The sequence below is a fragment of the Capsicum annuum genome, chromosome 4 (genome assembly GCF_002878395.1).
Source record: "Capsicum annuum cultivar UCD-10X-F1 chromosome 4, UCD10Xv1.1, whole genome shotgun sequence".
In the NCBI taxonomy this organism is placed as follows: domain Eukaryota; kingdom Viridiplantae; phylum Streptophyta; class Magnoliopsida; order Solanales; family Solanaceae; genus Capsicum; species Capsicum annuum.
Window position 1 is genome coordinate 14,323,839 of NC_061114.1, and position 14,212 is coordinate 14,338,050.

Sequence of the window (14,212 nt, forward strand, 5' to 3'; positions counted from 1 at the left end):
ATAATTCACCTTACTTATGGTGTTAACAACTTTAAGGATATGTAAGTAATTTTGATAATAAAAAAGTGTGTAACATCACTTGTTAACCAAACAAATCAATAACTTTTTTTAATTTTAACACTTCTATTCAAACACTTATCTACTTAATTTAAAAGCACTTATTTTAAGTTTTTAATCACTTATGCTAAAAAGCTATTTTTTAATCCTATCCAAACAGACTCTTAAAATATGTTGAGAGAGTGTCACCCGCAGAATGAGCCAGCCTTGCAGTGCACGATCTGAATTAGTTAAAATCATGCTGAAAGCGTCACCCCCAGAATGAGCCTTGCAGTGCGCGATCTGAACTAATTAAAATCATGTTGAGAGCGTCACCCCTAGAATTAGTCTTGTAGTGCACGATCTAAATTAGTTAAAATCATGTTGAGAGTGTCACCCCCAGAATGAGCCTTGCAGTCCGTAATTTGAATTAGTTAAAATCATGTTCAGAGCGTCACCCCCAGAATGAGTCTTGCAGTGTGCGATCTGAATTGGTTAAAATCATGTTGAGAGTGTCACCCCAGAATGAGTGAGCCTTGCAGTGCGCAATCTGAATTAGTTAAAATCATGTTGAGAGCGTCACCCCTAGAATGAGACTTGCAGTGCGCAATCTGAATTAGTTAAAATTATGTTGACAGTGTCACCCCCGGAATGAGCCTTGCAGTGCACAATCTAAATTAGTTGAGGCTCCAATTCGTGTATCAAACACCAAACAAAAAACCCAAAAAATGATTAAATTACTTAAAACTACAACTTTGCTTTCTATTATTACACAATATACCAAATCCCAATACTAAGTACAAATATCTCATTTTACAATTTCTCTCTCTATAATTCTTATACAAAACAATACCTCCTCATTTATACGTTTTTTTGCCTTAGAAAGCGCCAACAATCAAGGAGCCACATTCAAGAGGTTACCAAGTTTGAATTTACAACTATGTTTGGATCAAACTGCTCATCATCATCTTTCTACTTACTGACAAACTCCATTAACGATCTTCTCCATTCGAAGAATCCCTCCACTTTGAATCCTCAAAATTCAATCTTTTCGGACACTATGCTCATAATTTCACTGTATTGACAAAACTAAAAAATTTCATCTTGGAGCAAAACTCCAACGATGGTGACTTTTGCCTCTCCTTCCCCTAAATTGATACTCATTCAACCCTCAGATTCACTTAAAAGCTCCTTCAATCTCCATTTTCTTCATTCTTTACATCCTATACTTTTATCAATTTTTCATCGCCCCGTCCTTCTTCATTGTATCAATCATCCATTTTGATAAAGACAAGATTTTAAAAAATCTCATTTCGGAGCAAACACCGCAACGACCCTACTAGAAGTTGAGGAAAGTTGATGATAGAAGCTAAAAAAAAATCGTTGGTAAATCTTCAAGGAAGAAAAAATAAAACATCACGACCCCATCTTTCCAAGGTAGAGTGTTTGGTGTCTGAATATGTTTATTTTGCTTTATTTTTGTATTCAAATACAAAACTACAAAACATTAGTGTTCTTACGTTAACCCTGATACATATCATGGCTATGTATATATTTAGGGGCAATCGTTTGAGATTTGTTGTTACTTCATCCCATATACATGCCATTATTAAAAATATGAGCTCATATACTTTAAATTCGTTATGTATATGTGGTGAAACAAACACAAATTGATTGTTTATTTTAGCACATATACATTACAGAGTTATGTATATGTTATGCATTAACATTGTTATAATTGGCAAAGTTATGTATATCAATCCATATACATAATTCTGTTATGTATATGTTTGAAAAAGACACTGCTGGACTGTTGTATTTTTCAGAACATATACATTACAGAGTTATGTATATGTTATGCATTAGTAGTATTATACGTAACACAATTATGTATATGGCTCTGTTAGACAAGCTGAACTGCGTTTATTTCAGCCTATACACATATCGTTGTTAAGTATATGAAAGAGTATTAGGCATGAATATCAAGCATTGTTTATGTTTTCAAGTTTTGAGAAAATTTGTTTTAAGTTTTGTTGCATATTAAACTAATATTGATTTGCAGTATATAGTATTCCAGGGGATGCAATTCGAATGCAATTGTCCAAATCAACCCGAGATTCCTCAATCTCTACTTCAAATCGTTGAAATTGAATTGGTGTTTCAAAATTTTGAAATTGAAAAGTTGTTACTGAATTTAAGGGATCCATTAATCACGATTTCATAAATATAGCGTTAATTGTGTTATGTATTTAAGACGGATGTTTTATTTCCTTAATTATAGTTAAATTAGTTAATTCGAATACATAAGTAATAATGTATATCAGCGCTCAGTTATGTATATGAATAACTAAAATTTGGAAGAGAAAAAAATTAAATTAGAAAATCGAGAGAGAAGATAATTAAGGAGCAAACTAATGGGGTTTAAGTTGTTTACCAAAAAAAATACTTATATATATTCTCATTTCACTTATATGTTGATTGGTCTATCATAGTTAATTTAGAGGTGTCAAAATGAGTGGTCTAATCCAATTCCACCCAATCTTAACAGCTCAGAGAATTAAATTGATTGAGACAAACTAGGCCTTTGTACGACCAATCAGTTCTTTAATTATTATTTTCAAAAACGGAAAAGGACCTAAAATGTCCTTTAACTATGTAAAATGGTACAAAAATGTCCTTTGTTTATCTATTGGGTCTAAAATGCCCTTCATGTCTATCTATTGAGCCTAAAATGTCCTTTCCGTCTACCTATTGAGGCTATTTTGCCCTTTTATTTAGGCAAATTACATGAAAAGGCATTTTTATATACTATATCAAAATTTTATGTCTTTCATTTTTATTGTCTGCTTTCACGATGCCTCCATAAAAATATATAGTATATTTATACCATAAAAATTCATAATATATTTATATATTATACAAATTATATTTATATCATAAAAATACATGATATATTTATACCATACAAATTATATTTATACCATAAACATACATGGTATATTTTAGATATAAAAAGTTTATACCATGTAATACTGAAAATATATATTTATATTTAATAAATAATTTTTTAATAAGAAAAGTACTTCCGACATAATAAGATAGACCATGAATATTTATCTCATAATTTGTATAAAACATATAATAATAATCTGACTTTGACATAAATTATATTTATACAATAAAAATACATGGTATATATGTACTTCTAACATAATGATTTTTATTCCATAAATATTTATCCATAAAAATTTATGATTAACCCATTACATTAGAATTAAAAATACACGATAATAAAATAATACTAGATGATTAACATTCATGAAAACAAAACAAAACATACACGAGCAAATAATGAAATGCTTAGTTTATCTAAACATATTTGAATTTTGAATATAAGAGAGAAAGATTTGAAAGCATGGATTATCTTTTTCACTTTTAATTTGAAGATTGAAAATATATCTCTTAAATTAAGATGAATTGATAATTAGTTATAGCATTAAATTGGGAATTATAATTATCTTTTCTGATATTTTTTAAATGGTTATATATGTAAAAAAAAAAAAACTTTTATTTTTGTAATATTGAAAAAATACAATTATTTATGTAATTAAGTTTTAAAGATAACCGTTTCATATAATTTGCCTAAATAAAAGGGCAAAATAGGCCAAATAAGTATATGAGAAGGACATTTTAGGTTCAATAGGTAGGTGAAAAGAACATTTTTGGCCCAATAGGTGGACGAAAAGGATATTTTAGGCCTAATAGGTAAACTGGGGGCTTTTTGCACCATTTTATAGTTGAAGGGCATTTTAGGCCTTTTTCCGTTTCAAAAATGACATATTGATAAGTAATTTTTGGTATAATATAATTATGAAATATTTTTGCAATTTGAAATAGAATTCTACCACATCATTTTTGCATGAACTCACATTACAGAAACAAAATCAATTCAAAAGAAATGAATACAAATTACTACTCTCTTTGTCCACTAATCCAAGTCAAATTCGAAAGAAATTCAACATCATATGATTTTTAAGACTGAAAAGTAACTCTAATTTCCAATTTACTACATAGTAGTTAGTACATTTTTTATTTTTCATTCTAGTTAAATTACTCGAATTTTTTAAAAAAATTAATTATCTTTTGCTGGTGTTGGCCCAATCTTTGAAGCTAGCTAGCTAAAGAGAAATTGGACTTTGAGTCTCACTTTTAAATGGGTCGAAGAAAATTAGCTTGATCTTGTTTAAACAAAGGAAAAAGGGCATGGGCTAACCCTTTCCAAGACAATTGGCCAATGTTTGGATCATTGGACATTTATGGTCAGTCGGCCCAAAGAAATTCTATATTATGATCATTTCATAATTGGGTCATTTTAGCTTAAATAGTTCAGATACAGTTTATATACCATATTGATACAATCCATATACCATTACTAATACAGTTCATAAAAAAAATTAGAGCCGCGAATTTATGAGTAAAAAATGTATGATTATTATAAAGAATGTGCATTTTTTTAATATGATGTGCATATAATTGTATCATTGTTGTATAATATATATATATGTGTGTGTGTGATGCATATAGAAATTGTATATTTATTGCATAAAATACATCTCTCTCTCTATATATATATTTAGTGAGTCTAATCATATTTTTATTAGTGGTGACTATATATATATATCAAACTTTTATCAATGGTGACTAGATGATAAGGTTTGGTCTTCTCATACCCTTTTGCGAGGTAACCTCAATTAATTTTCATTCATATATGGTAAGAATCTCTGTGTATTTAACTAATCTATATATATCTGATTTATATATTACGCGTATTCAGAGTTTAATATATCGATCAGTTATAACTAAGTTCTGATAGTCAATCTAACAAGACTACTAGGCCTAATTTGATTGCAGAAAAATTAAAGTTAGTGAGTCTAATCATATTTTTATTGAAACTATTGATTGATGTAGCCATCACATATAAGTAATTGGTGATCTTTGTATATTGTTGGTTTGATATTTTATCATCATTAATTACTTGCAGATGCAGCAACAACAAATTTAGTTGTTGCCTCTGCCACTTTTTTCTCCAAATTGCTATAACAATATAAGGTCCTAACCGTTTGTTACATTAAAGGTATAACAAAGTTACATAAACAAACATGTTGGAAGGTATGATTTATTTTACTAAAAATTATCGAAACTAGCATCCTTAAGACTATACTTACAATAAATAGCAACACTTTTTAAAAATTATAGCTTATAGCAAAAATAACAATATTTTACCCACTCCATAGTAATGGAAGAATATGTATTTTTCAGTTGTACATATGTATTTATGAGTAATACATATATATTTGTATATGTATTTATATAGCAACATTTTACTTAAATACAAAATACAATTTGCTACTTTCGTAATTATGAAACTATTGCTATAAAAGTTATAATTAAGGCTAAAGAGTTGCTATTTCTGAAATTTTCCCTTTATTTTATATATTAATCGCTCTGGTTATATACAGTGGCGTACTTTTGAAAAGTGAAAGACATGTATAGTTTTTATTCACTCTTATGCTATGATCATGGCTCATTGCACCAAAAAGGTAAGATATTGGGTCAGAGTATTAATGCACCATGATGATAAGATGTTAGGTTTAAGTCCCATCGATTTATGCCTAAGACACATTTATATGGATTAGACATTGAGTTTCAATCTCAATGCATCATATTATTGATATAATGATTTCTAAGGTAAAATAATGTGTTTTTGGGAAAAGACATGGAATTTTTCCCATTGAATATTCTCCATTCCCTAATGTGAATGTGGTAGCAGTGCATAATATGTCTAAAAGAAGATAAGTAATTGAATGTACAAATATAAGCAGGAGGGACAATATATTAATAATAATCAAAAGTGATGATATTTTCACATACTCCCTCCGTTCCATTTTATGTGTCATCATTTGATCTGAAACGGAGCTTAAAAAATAAGAAAAGACTTGGTAAAGTTTACCAAATTGTCCTTTATAAAAAAAATGTGTCACTATCTTTTTTTTAATTAAGTGGGACCAATAAGGGTAAAAGGGTAATTGTACCTTTAAAAAGTTGCCAAATAAGGAAAGACAACATTTATTTTGGGACGGACTAAAAAGGAAATGATGACACATAATTTGGGACGGAGGGAGTACTTATTATGATTATAAGATATGTTAGAGAAAAATTCTCTACATTATATGTATGCATCGATTTACACCTGAAATAGCAATATCATGAAAAACGTTATAAGCTATCAAAATTTGATAGGCATAAAACACAATTATATTCTATTTTCAGAGAAGGAGAATTTCGATTCTTATAAGTACGGACTCATTCCCTAAGGTGAATGTGATAATATTTAGCTTGATTACACAATTCACTTCCGGAAGAGGCAAAATAATTGAAGGAGTTATTTTGAAATTTACTCCCGAAGTAGTAAATCCAAAAATATATTCACGTAATAATAAATTTAAAATTTACTAAAGCAAAAATCACATATCACAGTAAACTTGACTTTTACTAGTACAAACAAGTTCATAAGTTGGCATGAACGATTGTAACATCCTGAAGATTTGCATATTGATTATTAGACATGTAATGAAGAATTAGAAGATTTTTCAAGAATTATTTATATTGTTTGTTCTCATAATAAGTTGATTGGACCAATTAATGTTGAGATTGAATTCCTTAAATCTGAAAAGTATAAAAGGTGAATATGATCTCGTTCACCTATCATGTGATATGTTGAAATGATACATCAATAAGATGATCATATGTATCTTTACTATCAACCTGCAGTTTGACATTCATAAAATTGTTTGACCAGTAAAATTAAGTTAAGAGCATAATTTTCATATTGTGTAATCAAGACAATTCATCTTGATGATGTTAGTTTGGCATTGAATGCCTTCAATAAATGGTTGAACCATTGCTAATGAGAACAACGTTTCATGTGTTGGTTTGAAATATGGTATATTATATACAAAATTACTTGTACGCATCAAACCAATAAATTATGATTAATTCCCCCTCAAAGTTAGTTTTGAGTTAGGAACCACATATTTTTCATCTAATAATTTTGATGTGTGACATACGATTAATGAAGATGGAGGATGTATGTTAGTTTTCCTAACATAAGGAAGAGATTATAAACAACTATGAAATATGTTAAGAATTATCATCAAATTCTCATTCAAAAAATAATTCAAGTCAAATGCTGAAAACGCATCTGCTGACTCAAATTTAATCTCATATTTAAGTTGTCAGCGCTCTTATTGTATGTCTCTAAAGGATAAAATTCACGCATACGTAAAGTGTGGTAGACCAACCGGTTTCAATGAAATAATTTGTGTAAAGAATAAGGAGCAAATGATCATGACAAGAAGACAATGTGCTCTTAAAGTGCCTACGACATAACACTTTATGAAACCTTATAAGAAGTTCAGGTACTTGAAATTTTATGTTAAATTGTGAACTGATACAAAATGATATATCATCAATGATATCTTTGACACAATATTGGCACAATATTGTAAAAGATTACAAGGATCTAAATTCTGCATTTATTTAAGCATGATGACGTAGAAACATTTATCAAGTGACGTGGAAGAATGCACCTTGATAAAGTATAAAGCTTATTTGATTTACAATTCATACATCAGAGGATGTCACGCATTTAACACTAAATGTTGTCACTTAACAAAACTTATATGAAAATTCCTAAAGGATTCAAAATTCATGAATTATAAAAGTTTCTGAAGAACTTGTTTATAATCCTTATAAGGGATAAATTGATGATTTGAATATTATTGAAATTCTTGGAGATTTTTCAAAAATGATATATTATTCACTGAAAGAAGTTGAAATGAGAAACATGTAAAATTGGATTGGATCCTGAAGTACCATATTTTGAACAATTGGTGTATTAACACGTCTTGCTACAACTATGAGCATGATATAGTTTTACTTCTACATGGAGACAGTAAAGTAAATCACTTGTATATTGCAATTGAAAGTCCTTGTATGAATGTGTTTATGCTAACACATATTATCAAGTTCTTGAACACACATAATATTCATATGATCGACATAACGATTCGATGCAGACACATTACCTATTATCATAAAGGGTTATTGTCATACCATGTGTACATGCAATTCATGTTATGCTAAGACGATAGCTATTCATAATGCAAATCGAGAATGTATGTGGCTGAGGTCAATGATACATCTCATTTGTGAAAAATGTGATTTGAAATGTGACAAAGTACCTATGATTTTACATAAAAATAATGCAACATACATAGTACAACTCAAGGGAGGATTCATTAAAGGTGATAGAACGAAGCATATTTTGCTAAAAATATTCTACATATATGAGCTCCAAAAGAATGATGATATCAACATGAGTAAATTCGTTCGAGTGATCATATGACTAATTTACTTACAAAGTCTTTATCAATTATAACTTTCAAAAATATGATGCACAAGATTGAAATGTGAAGATTCAAGATTCGAAATTGATATTCTCGTCAGGGAATACGCGTTGTACTCTTTTTTCCTTTCAAGATTTTGTCCCATTGAGTTTTTCTGTAAGATTTTTAATGAGACAGTCGAAATACGTATTATTAGAGATGTATACTCTTTTTTCTTTACAAAATCTTTTTGCACTAGGCTTTTTCTAATAAAGTTTTAACAAGGTACATTATCTATCAATTAGACATTCAAGGAGTAGTGTTATAAATGTATTAGCATGTGTAGTGAATGTCTATTTATAAATAAGTTAGAAACCCTAACTTTGGGACAATTACTTTTTCCCTATAAATAAAGGAGTTTTCCTTCATTATTATTCAACCCTCAAGAATTCCTCAAGAGAAATAAATAATTACTCTCTCTTTTCTCCCCATTCTTTTTGCTCTTACTTTATATTTCATAACACAATTAAATACTTAATTTTGTAATTATGAAAAAGTAGAGTTATAACCTGCAATAAACCTTCTTAAAAGTATACCTAAGATAATTTTCACATAAATAACCAAACATCCTTACCATAGCTACCAGATCTCTCTCTATTTTAAAATAATTACACAATATCCCATTTCTTAACAATGTTAGATACATGTCATTGACAATTAGTCATTACCTTCGGATCCATGTGCATGTATTTGAGATACATAGATATACTACGACTTAATCATAACCCTCTAGATACATATGCATGTATATGAGATACATAAATTCTTTGCAACTGTCAACCAGATACATGTGCATATATCGAGATACATGGTTCTATGCGGATAGCCATATATCTAAACGCCTTAACCATGTATCCAAACCTTTTCTAATGGGATAATATGTAATTTTGAAAACTAATGTTTTAGGAATTAAGTAGCTCCTATATTATTGTATTTTTTGTTGTTTGCTTTTTTTTCCCCTTAAGGAAAAAACGAAAAAAAAAAAAAACTTCCCATACCTTTTATCTTTAGTTTAGGCTTTTGATATTTGAAATCTGAAATTTATCGTTACGATTAATTTGAATTCATATCGATAAACTAATAACTGAAAGGCAAGCCATGTGTAGTTATTGTTTAACTATAAACCTTTATTCAATATCAGCTCAATCATAATCATGGATTAGATGTCAATATCAATACTATGGAACTTATTTTTCCTGCCAAATGATCAATGTATGCCAGTTTTACAAAATTTATTTTGCCCACTTTAATTAAAAAAGTCATTTTTGTCTTATTTTAAGAAAAAGAAATTTTAGAATTTTTTTAAAAATCTTAACTAAGAAAATATATAAAAATAAATAGAATTTTTTTTTTCTAGAAAGTATTTTCCTTCCTACCAGACACAACCCTTAAACATCCACACACCGTGCCCCAAAAAAATGATTAAACTTAAGTCATAAAATATAATCATGTTAATTTATCATTGTACTCTTGAAATTAGAAAGTTATTTTTCGTCACGTTAACATAACTTAATTATATAAAAATATAGCAATAAAATTATTAAACTTATATTTCTCATTACTTTACTGTACTTTCTGATAAAACGGTATTGTAATATCAAATTGTATTACTATATTATACAAGTGGCTTGAAGCAAGCAGGACACTGTTGTCCTACAGTCTTACTAAAGGGCATTTGTGTCATTTCTCAACAATTTCAATCACTACAAAACCCCATTTGAAAGGACATTTGTATCATTTCATAGTAATTTCAACCGCGACAAAATTTCATTTGACAACGACGATGACTACATAACGGCGACGAAGAAGAAAAAAGGTAAGTCTCAAATCCTATAAGAGCTTTAAAGCACGGTTGTCTGTCAGCTTAATAAAAGAAATTTTTTGTCATTTCTCCAGCAATTACAACCATCACAACCCAATCTAAAGGGCATTTTTTGTCATTTCACCACAATTTCAACCACAGAAAAAATTTCATTTGAAATTCAGTGTCGTTCATAAATAATGGTTGGGGGTGGAGGAAATGTTGCAGTAAACAAAGGAGGAGACAAACATACCATAGTGTTGTTGCAAGTGTTGGGTGTAAGAAAAAAATATGAAGGGGTAGGAAAAGAAGATATAGGCCAATCTATTAGATCTGAAAAGAAAAATTCAATGATACAAACCACACAAGTATACATCCAATAAAAAATTAGAGATGTATAATATGAAGTCGTTTTGAGAAGGAATCATACTTGATACAGATCTTAGCTTTGGTCTTTTTCTTTTCTTGATTAACAGAGAAGAAAAGAAGGATAGAAAGACCCTATGAAGAGAGTCAGAGAAAGCAGGAGACAACCACATATTATGTTGAATGTGTAGTTGCAACACGTATACAACCTCAACAATTCATTATCAGCTTGTGGAATCAATGATCAAAATGGCCTTTGTATGAATTAAAATAACATGAAGCACATATGTCAAGATTAAATTGAAAATATAGATTTATTCAAACTTATTAAGGTAAAACTAAATACATATATATTTTACACATCCTTCTTTTTTGTCCAATAAACCGATCATTTACTATAAATTTTTTTAACATAAATTTCAACAAATTTACCATTAATTACTCTTTATCTTTATTTTTTAGTAAATTATAAATAATTTCTTATTTTGTAATTTTCACATACATAATTAGTATCTGAATACATAATTTTGAAGTTGAGATACATAATTTTGAACTTAAAAACATAATAGTTAGTTGCTCCATTTTTGCTCGGATACATAATTAACATCCGGATACATAATTTGAAATTGAGATACATAGTTTTGATTATTGAGATAGATTCATTTATGAAATTATTTGATCGAGATACATAATTCATAAACTAGACCGGAGGAAGATATATAACTAAAATTATGTATCCAAAAATTTATGAATTCCTGAATGTATCTAACTGTTTGAAAAAAGAAAAGGAATTTAGGTGATTAATAAAAAGGGTGTAATTTTTATGTAGTTTAGTAAAGATACGTTTTGTGGTGTTATGCAATTTTTCATAAAAAATATATACTCTCTCTATTTCACATAGTTGTAATATTTTGCTTCTCGGGTGTCAATTTTACTAATTTTCAAACATAAATTAAATTGATATTTTAAAATTAAAATTTACATATTCAAATACCATGCTAAAATAAAGAAAATAAGAACGTTGTATAATGAAGAAACGATGGACAATGTGGCTTTCAATATGAACGACACCTAAATGACATAAATTCAAAATTCAAAATACCCTTATTATGATTTTTATTTACTGATAAGCATATATGTCGACTCTAAGCTTTACTATTGGACATAACAAATATTATTTAAAAATAAAAAAAAGTATTATATCACAATAATTAACAATATAAAACAGGAAAAACATATAAGAAATTTGATTGACTGTTCAAATAAAAAATTCTATCAATGTCATATAAATTAGAAATTGTAGTAAAAGAGTCACATATATTATTTGAAAATTATAATAATTAAAACATAAAATATCAAAAAAATGTATTAAAAATTTAATTGGCTCTCAAAATTTTATCTATATCACGCAAAATGGTAAAAAAGATAATCTATAGTGGGTACGTGCTTGCACAAGCTGTTGTATGTAGTTAATTATAATAAGGGAAGTCTGTCTTTGTTTTTAACATGTACATCCAAATCAAAAAAGCATTATTTCGGGATTATTTTAGGAAGAATTCACTTCATCCTTGATTGAGATAAAATCACGAATTATTTCAAAACTAGTAATCCAAAATTATAATATTATTTTTTTCCTATATATTAAGAATGAAATATCAATCACGAATAAATGATAAATGATATGAATGTTGTTAAAAAATTATTAAGATGCTAAAAATGGATATTTGTGACTTTTAAGCCATTTGCTTTCATTTATGGACTCAAGGACATGTAAAAGAAAAAACGATGCCATTATGACTTTTTTTTTTCTTTTGGTTAGTAAAGACATTCATTCATAAATTAAAGGTTTATACAAACCAACAAAACAATCAGTCTGGTTCCATCATAAACACTAATGAACCTTGGCTCGAAGCAATAAAATTACAGAATACAGATCTATCAAAAAGAGTTCCCTTAAGGTCATCCTACATTTGTGGTTCAACAAAAGATGGTGGTAGCATAAAAATCTGGGGCCTCCCAAAACACTCCAAGGCTGCTCCTTACTTTGCTAAAACATTTACTACCTTGTTTTATTCCCTGTAGTTATGGTGCACCGTGGGTCTTTCTAGGTTGCTTATCAACAACCTGCATTTATCAAGAATTGGATCATAAAGCATGTTACCATGATAGAGCATGTTGATCACCCATTGAGAGTCAACGCAAACTTCCAAAGGCTTTAGGTTCTGGTCTAGGGACAGTTCTAGGCCTTGCTTGAGTGCCAGCAGCTCCATAAGATTGTTGGTAGCGTGACTAAATGATTGGAGAAATCCGATAAGCCACTCACCTTTGTTATTTCTTATGACTCTCCCAATGCCACCATTACTTGGGTTACCAGGACAAACTCCATCAGTATTGAGCTTGTAGTGCTGATTGTGCGAGAGAATCTAATAGAGTTGAATAGTAGATTTAAGAGGTTGATTGATAAAACCCGAGAGGTGGGAATACTCAACAACCTTATCAAGGGTGGATTTGAAGGAGGAAGGGGCCTTGGAGTTGTTAAAGGTGTTGTCATTCCTGATTTTCCAAATATTCCACTGGTTAAAGGAAAGAAGGACTTCCCAAGTGATGTGGTTGTTAAATTAGGAGTTCTTTAATCTTCTCCAAGTAGCATTCCAGTTCTTAGTGGAGAACCATCTAAGGCTAAGCTTCTGCGGATTAGTACATTTCCTGATGAGCTCAAGCCAATAGGGTCTTGTATTAGCACACTCAAAGAAAATGTGATGCTAGCTTTCAGAGTGGTGACCACAGCTAAGACAGTTAGGGCTAATTTTTATACCCCTATAATAGAGGGTAGCTCTAGTAGAGAGGCTTTTATGGCACATCAGCCAAATGAAGAATTTAATTTTATTGGGAGTCATAAGATTCCAAATACAGTTGAAGGAGTGATTTTCACTGGTTCTAGTATTTTCAACCTTAGAGATGGGGTAGTAAGCACTTTTGCAAGAGAAAAAGTCATTACCATTAAGTCTCCAGAGGGACATGTCAAAGGTAGCCCTTAAGTTAGGATAGAAGGTGTTTTGGATGTTAAGAATGATGTCCGGGGGTATATCAAAAGGGATAGATCTAAAGTTCCAAAGACCATTATTCCAGACTTTTGCTAGGCTCACAGAGTAGTCTTTATTGGGAATGTCCCTTGAATCATTCTAGACAGAGGGGGAATATTGAGAATTCATCTGTCATACTAGGAATTAACCTGTTTTCCATCATAGACGGACCACTGGATGGAATCGTAGCAGAGTCTCCAACCCATGTAGAGACTTTTCCAAGTCCTAGAGGAAGGGTTGAGATGCTTGTGCCTATAAGTTTTATACTTGGAGGTAAGCACTCTGGCCCAGAAAGAGGTAGAATTATTGTACATTCTCTAGGTCAGGCTATTGAGGAGAGTATCATTTTTTGTGCTAGCATATTGCATACCAAGGCTCCCTTCTCCTTTGGTCTTGGTAATGGTTTTTCAGCTGACCAT